Below are 13,982 nucleotides of genomic sequence, written 5' to 3'. Positions count from 1 at the left end.
AGCTTTGTTTGGGAATTAGCATCCTGTTGCAGGGGTGGTGGTGGGGGTACAGAATGCTTGATATACACCAAGTTTGGGGGAGGAGTAAAGGGGAGGGGGTGTAGGGTAAAAATACAACTTGCCACAAGTGGCTGCCTGTGGTGCCTCAGAACTTCCAAGGGGAAATTAGGCTGCGCTCAGCTGGAGAGTTGATCCATACTTTAGAAGAGTAAGCTTGTTAAATTTTGTTGGTTTGAACTGTAGCTGAGAGGAGCTGTTTGCCTCAGTGGATTCAGCCCCCTGAGCTTCAAATGAGTTGTTTCTCATGCACTTAATCTTAACGTCCTTGTCTTTGTACAAGTAATAAAGGTAAGGGAATATTTCAAAGACGGGAGGGGAATTCCACTGTACTTCTACTTATGATTGTTGAGTTGTCTGAAATTAAATTGTGTGTTTACGTGATAGTTTGGTATAATTGTTTTCTTGGCATAATTGGGTTACTCAGGGTCTGCCAAGTTAAGTTATGCAAGTCATCGCAAACTAATGCCAATAAAGATGCAATGTGCCTCAGATCTTACAACGTATTTTGTATATGGCAATACATTGTAGAAAAACTGTTTACCTCCACAGTGCCATTCTATAAAACTTGAAATTTGACTTAAATCTGTAAGTCTAGGCTTCCATATTACAGGACCCTGAGCTCAACAGCACTTTGTTATGAGGGAGAGAAAATGTGCACTGAAGGCAGCAGGGGAAACTCTAAACGTGATCTGAATAACCTTTCATATAACAACTGTATTAAAGAGTAACATCCCTGCACTTCATAGGCATGGAAGAGAACTGTGTTGTATGTCAAATGCTGGAGTCTGCACTTGGCAATTGTACAAAACTCCTCTTCCTAGCTCTCATCAGAATTTATCATATGTATCAGACCCCCAGTGCCACCATCTCCAAGGTTAGTGGAGAGTTCTACCTTTAGGGAAGAATTAAAAGCTTTATGGGAGCAGCTTTCCAAAATTAATTGGGCATGGATGTTAGACATGGTCCCAGATGAGGTGGACTACCCAGCAACAAATCTGAGGTGGTTTAATCTGCGTGACTGACATATCAAACTGCTATGAAATTCACCCTTAGAATTTCACTGTTGTGCATGTAGGTAAATTGGTTAATGTGACTCAGATTTAGAGCAGTGGTCCCCAAGCTTTTTTGGTTGTGCCTTCCCTTACCTTGTCTATGCCCCCTGGGGGCTGGGAGCCAATGCTACAGGTGGGGTCGTGGTCGGGAGCTGGGAGCAGAGCCATGCCAAGAGGGGAGCTGGGGCCATGGCCGGGAGCCAGTGGCCATGGCCTGAGTGGAACTGGGGGCAGAGTGGGGCTGGGTGGCGCTCCCTTCCTGCTCTTTGTGGAGGCTGACCTGTGCCCCTCAGTTGGCAACTGCTGATTTAGAGGCATAGCTGAGCCTAAGCAAGGGTGGTGGATGTTGCTTGTTGATTGGTTACACCACATTGCTTTGAGCATCCCAGTGATGCTCAGATATGTGTTCACACCTTTCTGTTCACTACAGTTAGCCATATAAAGTCTGTGGAGTCTATCCAGCTCATCTTTCTAAAGAGGCACAGTCAAATAAAATGGAAGGTCTGACTCTTACCTAAGCTTGTGAGTTAAAACAACCAAAAAACCCAAACCAAAACAAACCCCAAAACAACAACAAAAAACCCTGTGTGAAAGTATTTTGTCTATAGTTTCCCTGGTTGTATATAGTCACTTTCCTCTTCATTTGGTTCTCTCAGAAACAGAGAAACTCAGAAAGAAAATGTGACTGTGAAATGCAAATTGGCACCTTAATTGAAGAAAGGTAGACTACTTGAGTGTAACATAATTTCACGTGTTATATTGTGAAAATTAACAATAGAAGCACCCAAGTATATATACATTGGCACTAAAAAAAAGACTTTCCACTTTCTGACCTGTCTACATTTAAAATAGTATAGCTTATTGTTTAAAAATAAGTGGTGTAAAACAGATTTGTCGTTCCTAATGTTGACTTCAGTTGAGTAATGCTATGATGCAACTACAAAAGGAGGGTTTTTTACATCTGGCATCTGGATCATGGTAAAGTATACTCTTCTGAGGTAAGCAACTATTGATTAAAATATCCAAGGGTGACTGCGGCTATCCAAATGTTAACTGTTCGAATGTGACATACAGGCATATTCGAGAGAGCTGTTCCTTGACACAATAAATTATATAATGAAAAAGAAATCTAGAACACTATCACAATTGACTAACTTCACTTAAACAAGTAGAATTAAAGCCTTTGTAGTGGATGCACAAAGATATTGTCTACAGAGCAAACATAATACCATATGTCAGCAACAGGATTATAAGCAACTATGGTTGACATAGCTCAGGTATGTCTTAACACTGTAAATGTTAACTTACTCAAATGTTTTGACCCTCTCAGCAGGAGCAGTTTAGCACTGGTGCACCTGAGGCCTCTTAGGGTGTGTCTACACAGCGGCTAGACATGCATGTCTGGCGCATGCGAGCCGACTTGAGCTCATAGGGCTTGGGGCGATGGGGCTGTTCCATTGCTGCATAGACTTTCAGGCTCGGGGTGTAGCCTGAGCTCTGGGACCCTGTGAGGTGGTAGGATCCCAGGGTTTGGGCTCCTGCCTGAGCCCGGAAGTCTGCACAGCAATAGAACAGTCCCACTAGCCAGAGTCGACCAGCACAGGCCAAATATGGAGTTTTCTTTGCTGTATAGACTAAAGCAGACCTGGATGGATTATATTATTGGCCAGTTTCTGACAAAGTTGATTGGAGCTAGGTATGTAGAGCAGCATGAACTGCAAGGGCATCAACTAGAAAGATATAATATGTCCTGAAGTGTTGATGTAGGTAGGCTTTTGTAGTATGTATCATTCCAGGAGAAACATTAAAATGGGAGAACATCTGATGCACAGATGACCTTCACTGTAAATCTTTCTGCATGAGTTCATGAAGTTTACTGCTGTTACGTTGTAACTGCTGAGGATGACTTTACTGATGAGGCTCAGGTTCTTATTGTGGTTTTATAGAACACAGGATTATCCAGGGCAGCTGGATGTGATGCTAATGTTAAAATCACTTCAGCAAAATATTTAACTTCTTATTGTAAAGGACAGAAGACTTGGAACTTAAGGCTCACCTCTAATTGAGGAGAGCAACTTGATTTGTGGCTTATCTGTTGGGGGCTTGTTTAACTGGAATTTTAAAAATATCAAACTGCTAATAACTTGTTGCATAAAGCCTAACTAATCTGAGGCACTTGGTATCAGGAAGTGCTATTGATGCTAAGAATTCCATAGGATGCTGATTATTCTCTAATTTTTATGGATAAAAACCTACTGTTGGACAAACAAAGCTAAAGGATTTATCCTTCATGCTTAGAGAAGGAAGCAAATTGCTTGAAGTTAGGAAGATAATTTATATAGGAGTATGTTACTACACTATTGTCTCTGTGGGTTGTTAACATTTTTTAATGCATCTAATGCTAGCCAGTGACAGACAAGGTACTGGACTACATAATCCAAAAGTTCATACTGGAGTAATTTCATTCTCATCTCTTTAGTCATGTTTTAGTTTCCCTTCCTGTTTACTCCACACTGTTCCTGTGATGAGAGAGTGCTCTTTCTGCATGCTCTCCTGGGTCTTGCTTAACTAGTGGTAGTTCTGTTGTTAGCAAGTATAAGACGTCATCAAAGCAGAAATGTATCAGTGTTGGACAGAGGGAGAGGAGCAGAGATGTTAGCGAGTTGCTCTTGAAGATTTTTAAGAGGAAGTAGTGGGTTGCTGATGGGCCCTTTTTCAAGACATTTTAAGTAGATTGAGCGGTATAAAACAAAATAAATGGTCTCTGATACTGTTTCACAAGGCCTGTAGCCATACCCTTTCAAACTTGGCTCTCTTTTGATGAAAAAGGTGAGCAGGGTTGGATATATATGAAAGAAAACCTTACCTTTTAAGGTAACTCCCCCTTGTCCCTAACATGTTACATCTAGCAGTGGTGGTGGTAGACGAGCAACAATGCCCCAACTTTAGTTCAAGAACTAAGCTGGCATTTAGAGTTAGACCAGATGCACAACCATGGCCCTGGCCACCTGTAGTAATTAAACTTCTTTGTAGCATTCTTCATAAGAGCAAACAGTGAAATTTCACTGTTTGGTTTATGCTGGTGTTTTGCCTACCTAGCTTGCTGTGCAGATTCAGTTGGATAACACTCTTTCTCCTTGTCTAAAGAGAAATCATTTGACAACTATTTTGTTGCCGCTTAAAGGTGAAACCCTGTGTACAGGATCCAGTTAAGCACTACGATCGTGTAGGCAGTATTTAGTTTTAGTATAGTGCTTAGAGACCTCATAGATCTTGTTATAACTGTTTATGTTTTCACAGAGGTTGTATAATATCCCATTACTTAATGCATTTATGTATGTTGATAGGAAAGAGTAGCAAATGTAGACAATGGATAGGCTGAAGTGAAAAGGAGACTTGGGTTAAAAGATAAATGTAGAATATTACCTGTTAGTAGCTACAACATAAGATATTGAGGACATAAATATTGGTGTTTTGGTGGTGCCTCGGAGCCTCCCCATGGACAAAGACTCCTTTATATTCAGCACAGTATTACAGATGATAAAAAGATGGCCCTTGCCTGAAAATACTTGGTTTGTAAGGTAACTTTATGACGTGTACATAGTATGTGACATTAAATTGAGTAAATGGTTTAAATAAATGCAGTAAATAGCAGCCGTGTTAGTCTGTATTCGCAAAAAGAAAAGGAGGACTTGTGGTGCCTTAGAGACTAACAAATTTATTTGAACATAAGCATATACATCCGATGAAGTGAGCTGTAGCTCACGAGAGCTTATGCTCAAATAAATTTGTTAGTCTCTAAGGTGCCACAAGTCCTCCATTTTTAATTGAGTAAAAATTCAGTGAAGAGTAAAATTTCAGTCTTGACTATCATAAGACTGTTGATAGACAAAGTGTAAATCCTCCCCCAGAAGTTCTTAATAAAGTGAGAAATCATGAACTTGTTCTTGGGTTTTGTAAAACATCTTGCATTTAAATCAAAATTATAGTTCTAAAGCAGTGGTTCTCAACCTTTCCACACTACTGTACCCCTTTCAGGAGTCTGATTTGTCTTGCGTACCCCCAGTTTTCACCCCCACTTAAAAACTACTTGCTTACAAAATCAAAGTGTCACATTACATTATTACTGAAAATGTGCTTGCTTTCCCATTTTTCCCATATTATAAAATAAATCAATTGGGATATAAATATTGTACTTAAATTTTAGTGTATATAGAGCAGTATAAACAAGGCATTGTCTGTGTAAAATTTTTACAGTACTTGTTTCAAATACTGGAATAAGTGTCATAGCTATTGCCAAATCTTACCATCTTCTCAGTGGGGTCTGCTGGTCCTTGTATACAGTGACTTTCTAATAGACTCCTCCTATTTCTGGTTCCAGCACTCAAATAAAACACCAGACTAGTTTGCTTGGAAAATGTCATGTTCAGTCAGACTGCAAAAGCTGTTAGTGTACATCCTTTGAAATATTTAACCGTTTTTGAAGGAAAGCTAACACACTCACTGTACTTGCCTTGCTATTTATCTAGTGTAACTAATTTTTCAAAAGAATAGTTTAAACTAACTGCACTTTTTTAAACAATATACTAATAAAACCAGTGATCAGCACATTAAAACAGGTTTCAGAGTAACAGCCGTGTTTCCACGGTATGCATCCGATGAAGTGAGCTATAGCTCACGAAAGCTCATGCTCAAATAAATTGGTTAGTCTCTAAGGTGCCACAAGTACTCCTTTTCTTTTCACATTAAAACAGTTGTTCAGAATGCTTTGAATCCTATTTATGGCTGAAACAAGTAGTTGATAGGAGTGTGTTTTCAAACAGTTTGCTAAAATTTGACATGTGGTTATATTTGTTTTTAGTTTTGGTATGTGAAAAGCCATTGAGAAATTGGTCAGTCTTTGCAATCTTAGGGGGATCTGATGGTGCAGTGGCAATGATAAAAAATGGTGCGAATAGTTGAAACACCAGTGTTTACAACTAGTAAGGAGTATAGTTAATTGTTAAAACTCAATATTTTAAAGCATGTTGCTATACTTTGACTCAAGCATCATGTATCTAGAACCAAAACTACAGTCAAACTTGGCAATCCATCTTCATGGCTTTAACATGCCCATTCACAATGTATAGATGTGTAAGACTGTCTAGCATTGAAACATATAATCAGTTAAAATAGACAAAGCTGCACGTGCTCTGTGACTCTGAAAAGGGAATGCTAGTTTTTAATAAGTTACTGAATGGTCTGCTTTTCTCATGTGCAACTGACAAGTTTTCACTTGATTATTCATCATTATTCTTCAGATTTCCTACCACAAGCTGCTTGACAGTTATGAGATGAGTAAAATGAATGAGTGCTTTCTTGCAGTCTTGCATGTATTCTATGCAAGTTCTGTTTAAGTTGAGAGTACATCTAGGCATTTTCCTCTTGATGGCTTTTCAGCAGATACTCATCATTTGGAGCATGTTTTAGGGAAATCTGGAGAATTTGATTATCTTCAGAATCTTATTTTCATGTGAAAGTTGGCGATCAAGAAATTTTTTTAGTGTTTGTATAACAATTGCTAACATTGCAGATAGACTTGTAATCAAACTTTGGATCAACTTAAACTTGTGTACTACATTGGAATCAAATCTTCTGTTCCTGTTTCTGTATGAAATAAAATAGCAGAATGTGCAAATTTCTTCAGATACTTTCTTCATTTGCAGTCTTCTAATAAGTAGATAAACCTTAATCTTATTTTGCTGCTCAGAAACTTTGTGCCGCTTTAGTGCAGTGGTTGGTTGCTAACCTTTTTATGTAACTTGTCTTCTCAGGAGGTTGCAGACACTTTCAGAAAGTTAACCTCCATCCTCTAAAAAATCAGGTCCCTCCAAGAGAGAAATCTTGAGTCGACAACCCACAATTGCTAGTCAAATTGGATAATCTTGGGCTAAGATTAATAGGACATATTGATATATAAATTTACTTGGGCTAAATTACATTGCTGCACCTTTCACTGGGTTTTTTATTTTCAACTTTAAAAACCATGATAACCTTCAGTGCCAAGGAAGGCTTTGAGACGCACAGACAGTTGCAGTGTGTGCAGAAAATGTATGGACTTGACTTTTTTTTTTTTTTCCTTCTGTCCTCTTTATCAATTTGTGCATAAGAAATTTTGTTTTTGAGGGTGGAAAAGTCTGAAGTTGCATTGAATTAGTATTGTGCTCTCACAACTGTAGCGTGAAGGTATTGGGGAACTGTGAAACTGTAGGCAACTATAATATCACAACATCCAAGTGAATCCACTTAAATCAGGTGGTGACTTTGAATTAGGGGCCTCAAGGGGTGGGGGAAAGAGAGTTGGTCTTCAAGTTGTATAAGGGAAGCCAAGTGGAAAAAAGTATAACACCGTAGTTCATAGTGTTCTGTTTTTTGGTAACTACTTAAAAAGTGTGTTTTGTTAAATGAGTTGTCCAGCTTGTGTGTTTACTTTAGGACACGTAGCGAGACAACTGGGAATAGTTATAACCCCCCCCCCCAATACTTTAACACAACCCCCAATACTTTAACAAAACCACATTAGTTTCATACATGTTGAATGCTGTTGAGAAATATGAAGATTTTAAAAGTAGGGCTGTCAAGCGATTAAAAAAAATAATCTCGATTAATCGCACTGTTAATAGAATACCATTTATTTAAATATTTTTGGGTGTTTTCCACATTTTCAAATATATTGATTTCAATTATAACACAGAATACAAAGTGTACAGTGCTCACTTTGTTTTTATTACAAATATTTGCACTGTAAAAAACAAAAGAAATAGTATTTTTCAGTTCACCTAATACCAGTACTATAGTGCAATCTCTTTATCCTAAAATGTAGAATTATGTGCAAAAATAACTGCACTGAAAAACAAAACAGTGCAAAACTTTAGAGCCTACAAGTCCACTCAGTCCTACTTCTCATGCAGCCACTCTACACTGCCACTTTACAGTGCTGAAACTTTCTTGCTCAGGGGTGTAAAATAACACCACACCTGCTCTCCGAGTGCTGCACCTTTCAGCACTGTAAAGTGAAGAGGGGGACATGCATCCATGCTGATGATGGGTTCGTCTCAATAACATCCAAAGCAGTGCAGGCTGGCATATGTTCATTTTCATCGTCTGAGTCAAATGCCACCAGCAGAAGGCTGATTTTCTTTTTTGGTGGTTTGGGCCTGTAGTTTCCGCATTGGAGTGTTGCTCTTTTAAGACTTCTGAAAGCATGCTTCACACCTCATCCCGCTCAGATTTTTGGAAGGCACTTCAGATTCTTAAACCCTGGGTCGAGTGCTGTAGCTATCTTTAGAAATCTGACATTGGTACTTCCTTTGCATTTTGTCAGATCTGCAGCGAAAGTGTTCTTAAAATGAACAACATGTGCTGAGTCTTCATCCGAGACTACAAAATACATGAAATATATGGCAGAATGTGGGTAAAATAGAGCTGGAGACATACAGTTCTCCCCAAGGAGTTCAGTCACAAATTTAATTAATGCATTATTGCTTTAATGAGCGTCATCAGCATGGAAGCACATCCTCTGGAATGGTGGCCAAAGCATGAAGTGGCCTACGAATGTTTAGCGTATCTGGCACGTAGATACCTTGCAATGCCGGTGACAAAAGTTCCATGCAAATGCCTGTTCCCACTTTCTGGTGACATTGTAAATAAGAAGTGGGCAGCATTATCTCCTGTAAATGTAAACGAAGTTGTTTGTCTTACTGATTAGCTGTGCGAGAAGTAGGACTGAGTGTTCTTGTAGGCGCTAAAATTTTGCATTGTTTTGTTTTTGAGTGCAGTTATGTACCACCAAAAAAAGCCTACATTTGTAAGTTGCACTTTCACAAGAAAGAGATTTCACAATAAAGTACTACAGTACTTGTATGAGGTGAATTGAAAAATACTGTTTCTTTTGTTTATCATTTTTACATTGCAAATATTTGTAATAAAAAATATAAAGTGAGCTGTGTATATGCCTGTGTATATAAAGTGAGGTGGTTGTATTCTGTGTTGTAACTGAAATCAACATATTTGAAAATGTAGAAAAACATCCTAAAATATGTAACAAATTTTAATTGGTATTCTATTGTTTAACAGTGCGACTAAAAGCTTACTCATGCATAACTTAAAGTAGACACACTTCTTTAACACTAAACTTGCTGTCCTGACTGAGAACTTACATAGAAATACTATATTACATGTGTAAAATTAGGGCTGCCCATTTTATAAAGATAAGTAGCTGCAGTCTCTTCAAGTGGCTTTTATGCTCAAAATTCTCTTTGTTAAAATGAAGTTGTGATGACTCGCCTGTCTAACAGTAAATGTCTCCAGAGGAGTTTCTAGAAACAGTTGCCATAGATGATGCCTCAACTTCAGTCCAGGTTTTAATCAACTCTTTGGATTCTAGCTTTAACCCATGGTGGTTCTGTCTACACTAGGGCTCCTGCAGGAGCTAGCACCTGCTGGAATATAATTTTAAACCCTAGAGTAAAGGACATGGTTTTACAAACTTTGCCTCTCCAGTCTCTCAGTAGAGTGCTCTCAATTAAAACTGCTTAAATATTTTTTAAAATTAAACAAAAATCCAGACAAAGGGATAAGAAAGACATTACTTGAGTAAATTGACTTTTTGGATGAGCTCTAGTCTTAAATGTCTTCGTGGTTGTTAGTATCTTGCAACATTAAAGATGGGTCTTGGTATTCAGTGAACTTTAACCGATGAGGAAGAACATTTTATTTTATGTGTGGGAGACTGAGATTATCATAAATTGTTCTGTTGAACTCTACTCCTTCATAAGTACTGTAGAAGTATTCTGGGCAAGAGAGCTGGCTTGAGGAGCTGTACAGTGGAGGAGGAGAAGAGGCAGAAGTATAAACTGAAATTGTCTCCCTCAAATATTGGGATGCCCCTAAGGAGGAGAAAACATGATATTGTGTTGCTTGTTCGTTTGTTTTTTTTTTATTGCTGCAGCAGGCACTGGGTGTCTGACTGGCTGTGAAAATGACAATTATGAATGCTTCAGACAAGTATATGTGACAATTTGAATATATTTCAATGTTCTATTGCTCATTCCTTTCATATGATAGTTGACTTTCCTGAGATAGCATATGGTACTATAGCAACAATCTATTTCACTTTGCAGCAATATTCAGCAGTGCAAGTGCACAAAGTACATGAGTAATAAAATCACTGTTCCTTCTATACTTGTTTTCCAGGTTAAGTAGATAAATGAGAATATACAAAAAATTAATGGTTCCAGATGTAACATCTACAGAATGTACAATAGTTTAGTACTTTTCTTGGATTTACACTGAAGATGAAAACCGACCAGCTGCCATCAGTGCATGCTTTCATGGTTACATTTTGGTAGAAAATTTATCTTTTTCAAAGTAAGTTGAGGAAATCAGTGACACACTTGTTAGTCTCTGCAGACATGGGTTGATCAGAAAACATTAATCTAAAAACTGTCTTCCAAGTCTCTTTGGTTAAATGTCAGTAAATTAGAAGTGCATCCTGATAGTCTGAAAACCAATTTGAGATGCCTACTTAGATTACCTTAAGTGAATTTAGTGCTTGTGAAAGGTGCCAGATGGGCAACACTGGAGAGAGGGGAAGCCATCTGTTCATATAACTGGTTTGGCACTGGCATTGGAAGAAAGTTTGCTTTAACTATGGTGATGAAAACTGGGGTGAAAGACTAATTTAATCCATTTCCTTTTGCAGTCCAGGAAATGGATTGAGAACTTGTTATAAAATGGTCCCTAAATAGCCTTTGGATCAATTCCCAGTACTTAAATACAGGTGAAAATGTAGCCCATACATAACTGAACAATCCAGTTGCCAAATGTCCTGTCTTAGTTATGGGGCTAACTGCACATCTGTCCATGTACCTGTCTCGAAGAAGTTGTGCCTTTTCCCATACTTGTCTTATGGTGGAATTTCATTGTTCTTCTGTTTACATTAGGACTTAAGCACATGATTCTATGCTTACAGTGGCATATGACCATGCAGGTCTGACTATGTTTTTGCTGCTTGCTTCGCCTCCCTTCAGAAAGTGATTTTTCACCAACACTCTTTTAAGTATTTTTATTTAGCAGGTAAATGCAATTTGAGAAAACACATGAAAACCGTCTACACATACATTTAATCTCATCTAACTTCAGGGTTGAGCATTTGACCAATCCCAGAATAATTGTTCAGACATTTTAAAGCACTAATTTATTAGAAAGATAACAGAGTAAGATGTTATGGTCTTCTGTAGGGCAAGCCTTCAGTATTTAGGTCTAATTTTAAAAGAAATTACTTAAATTAGATATATTAATTCAAATATGAAGGGCTGAGTCGTAAAAAAAAACACTTTTTTTTTAACCATGTTAATCTAGTATTGAAGTGTGACAGTTACTGAAGACTGAACAACTACAAAAGCAAGAGAAATTAAAAAAAATAAAACATACTAACAATGTCATTTTAAATGGATTTATACTATGTTGGCAGCAGGCCAACTCTTCAAGCAGCTTAATGGCTGTGCATCTTTTCTCTGGGGGTGGAAGTTTAATGAATGTGAACCTTCTTCTCCCCTCCTCCTTTCCCCCCAGTCCCTTCGGAGTTATTCTGTACGTTTGTCTAATCAGTTTAGATTTGTAAGCTCTTTGGGGAAGGATCCATATCTCAACTTGGTTTACAAGTCCTATTAAACACCATGTACATTGATGGCCTCGTACACAAAGGAAGAAATATAAACATACATAAAATGTTTGGTTGGAGTCTTTTAGAACAATCAAGGTGCTCACCTTTTCCCCAATAGGTGACATTAACTTACAGTAAAATGCATGATCAAGACATTTAAGTAGGCGTCTAACAGATGGTACTATGATGCAATCAAAAAGGTAGGCTGCAGCCTACATCCTGGCATTCTTGCTGGAATATTTGAAAATATTTGTCCAGTCAGTTGATTGGCCTGCCAAGCCAATCTTACTTATGTTGCCTGGTTTTAGGAAGTTAATAATATTAACTTGGGTAATATGGGTTATAGGCTTACCAATTAATTTGATTAGAAGAAAAGCGTTTTGTTTCAGAATTAGGCTACATAGTGTTTGCAAGGACTCAGGGGTATGACCAGCACACTTACACTGAGACAAATGTAGCCTTAAAGACTTTTGAGATAAATGGAATAGTACTCAAACAGTAATTAAATGCTCAAATAATTAGTTACAAATGAAATAATATTGTTTTAGAGATACATGTGATATTATTATATAGTGTAAAGCTTTTGATTGATATACTCTCACCTTTCTTGATAACCTGGTGGTAAGAGACAGAGAACCAGCCTTGCCTCTGGCATGCCAAAAGAGTTCAGATTCAGGTTTTAGTTCCTCAGTTTTTGAGTGGGAGGTGCAGAGCTTAGAAGAAGCTTAAGAGCTATCGAAGCTAACTTACAGTTTTACTTAGAAGCTTTGGAACTCAGAAGCTTAGCACAACTGGAATTTAAAACTCAGAAGCTTCCTTGGCATGGTGGGTCACCCCTTTTAGAGCTTGAACACTCAGGCCCTCCTCCTATGTTCAAACTTGATTTTCTCACCCACAAAATGTTATTAGATGTACTTCATAGGCTGGCATATTTGTACGTATTGATGACATATTAATGGCATTACATCATTGTCACATCAGTTATTTTTGTCCTACCCGTTTTTTTTTTCTTGTGGTGGACCTGTTGAGTTTAAAAGATAAGAACTTAGGAAGCTCCCTTTGCCAACCTGCTTCCATGCATCCTTTATCTATCTATTTTTAAAGGTCACAGCCATATATGTATGCTAATTTTGCCTTAGCTCAACATACAGGATGTGTCCTGTAGGTCCCTTGCATTACAGCCAATATTCTTTAATATAAACCCATAAATCTATTATAATAAAACAAATATTCAAAACTATAAGAAAATGAGAAATCAGTTAGAAAAAATATATATTCCTGATTGGCAGCACAAAGCTGTCTTTAGCTCATTGTGCACTGATCAGCTTCTGCATGGTTCTCTTTCATGCTCTTCATACTGTATCTCCTTGTGCCGTTAATCTTGTAAGCTATTTCAGATAGGGAAACTTCTGTCTGGTGCAGTTGATTGAAGCTGTGTACAGATTGTTGGGATTTCTGGCAGTAAACATATAAAACACATTGATATGCTTCCATCAGCAAACTTAAATCTAGCAAAGTAATGGGTTCACATGTGCCAGAGCTGGTGGATAGCAATCCTTTTTAAAATGACGTGCATGCTGTTTGTGACATATATAAATTCAGTACTATGGAAACTTATTTTCACCGAGTAAATTGAAAAAAAAAATATTTGTTTGTATCTGTTGATAGATAGTATAGTGGTCATTTTAAAAGAACCAGATGGCCATTTCCCACCAATCTTTATTTGTTTTATGGTATCACTGAACACTCTTCCCCCCCCCCCCCCCCAATCAGGATTAGGGCTCCATTCTATGAGATGCTGGAAAAACTCCTTTGAAGATAGAGACCCTGAGTGGAACAGTGTGAAATCTTATTGGGTTAATGAGGCAAAAAATGGTATTACCAGTGGTTGCCCCTGAACTGTGCTGGTAACCACTGCTGTGAGAATATGCTCTGGGAGACAACTGTTAAACTAAAATGCTCTCCCCAATCAGTATGTCAAACACAGGAGGGTGGAGAGAACCTCTTTTTAGCTTTTAAAATGGAATATGCCTCTAGTTATACTACAAGTAGTAAGTTGGGTGATCTGTCTATACAAAACGCCACATAGACATAGGAATTTTTAAAAGGTTCATTAGTTTTCATTCATAATTCTTTAACACATAATTGATTTAAATTCATTAGGA

General features: G+C 37.9%; 1 protein-coding gene across 1 annotated transcript in view; it reads left to right on the top strand.

Annotated features, from left to right (window-relative positions):
- The window catches only part of DIAPH2 (diaphanous related formin 2), an 813,565-nt gene that overhangs the window by 1,761 nt on the left and 797,822 nt on the right, over positions 1-13,982 (top strand). The gene's annotated exons all lie outside the window — the stretch shown is intronic.

The sequence above is a fragment of the Lepidochelys olivacea genome, assembly GCF_965140295.1.
Source record: "Lepidochelys olivacea isolate rLepOli2 genome assembly, chromosome: 9".
NCBI classification, from domain to species: Eukaryota; Metazoa; Chordata; order Testudines; family Cheloniidae; genus Lepidochelys; species Lepidochelys olivacea.
This window is presented reverse-complemented; position numbering and strand designations above follow the sequence as displayed.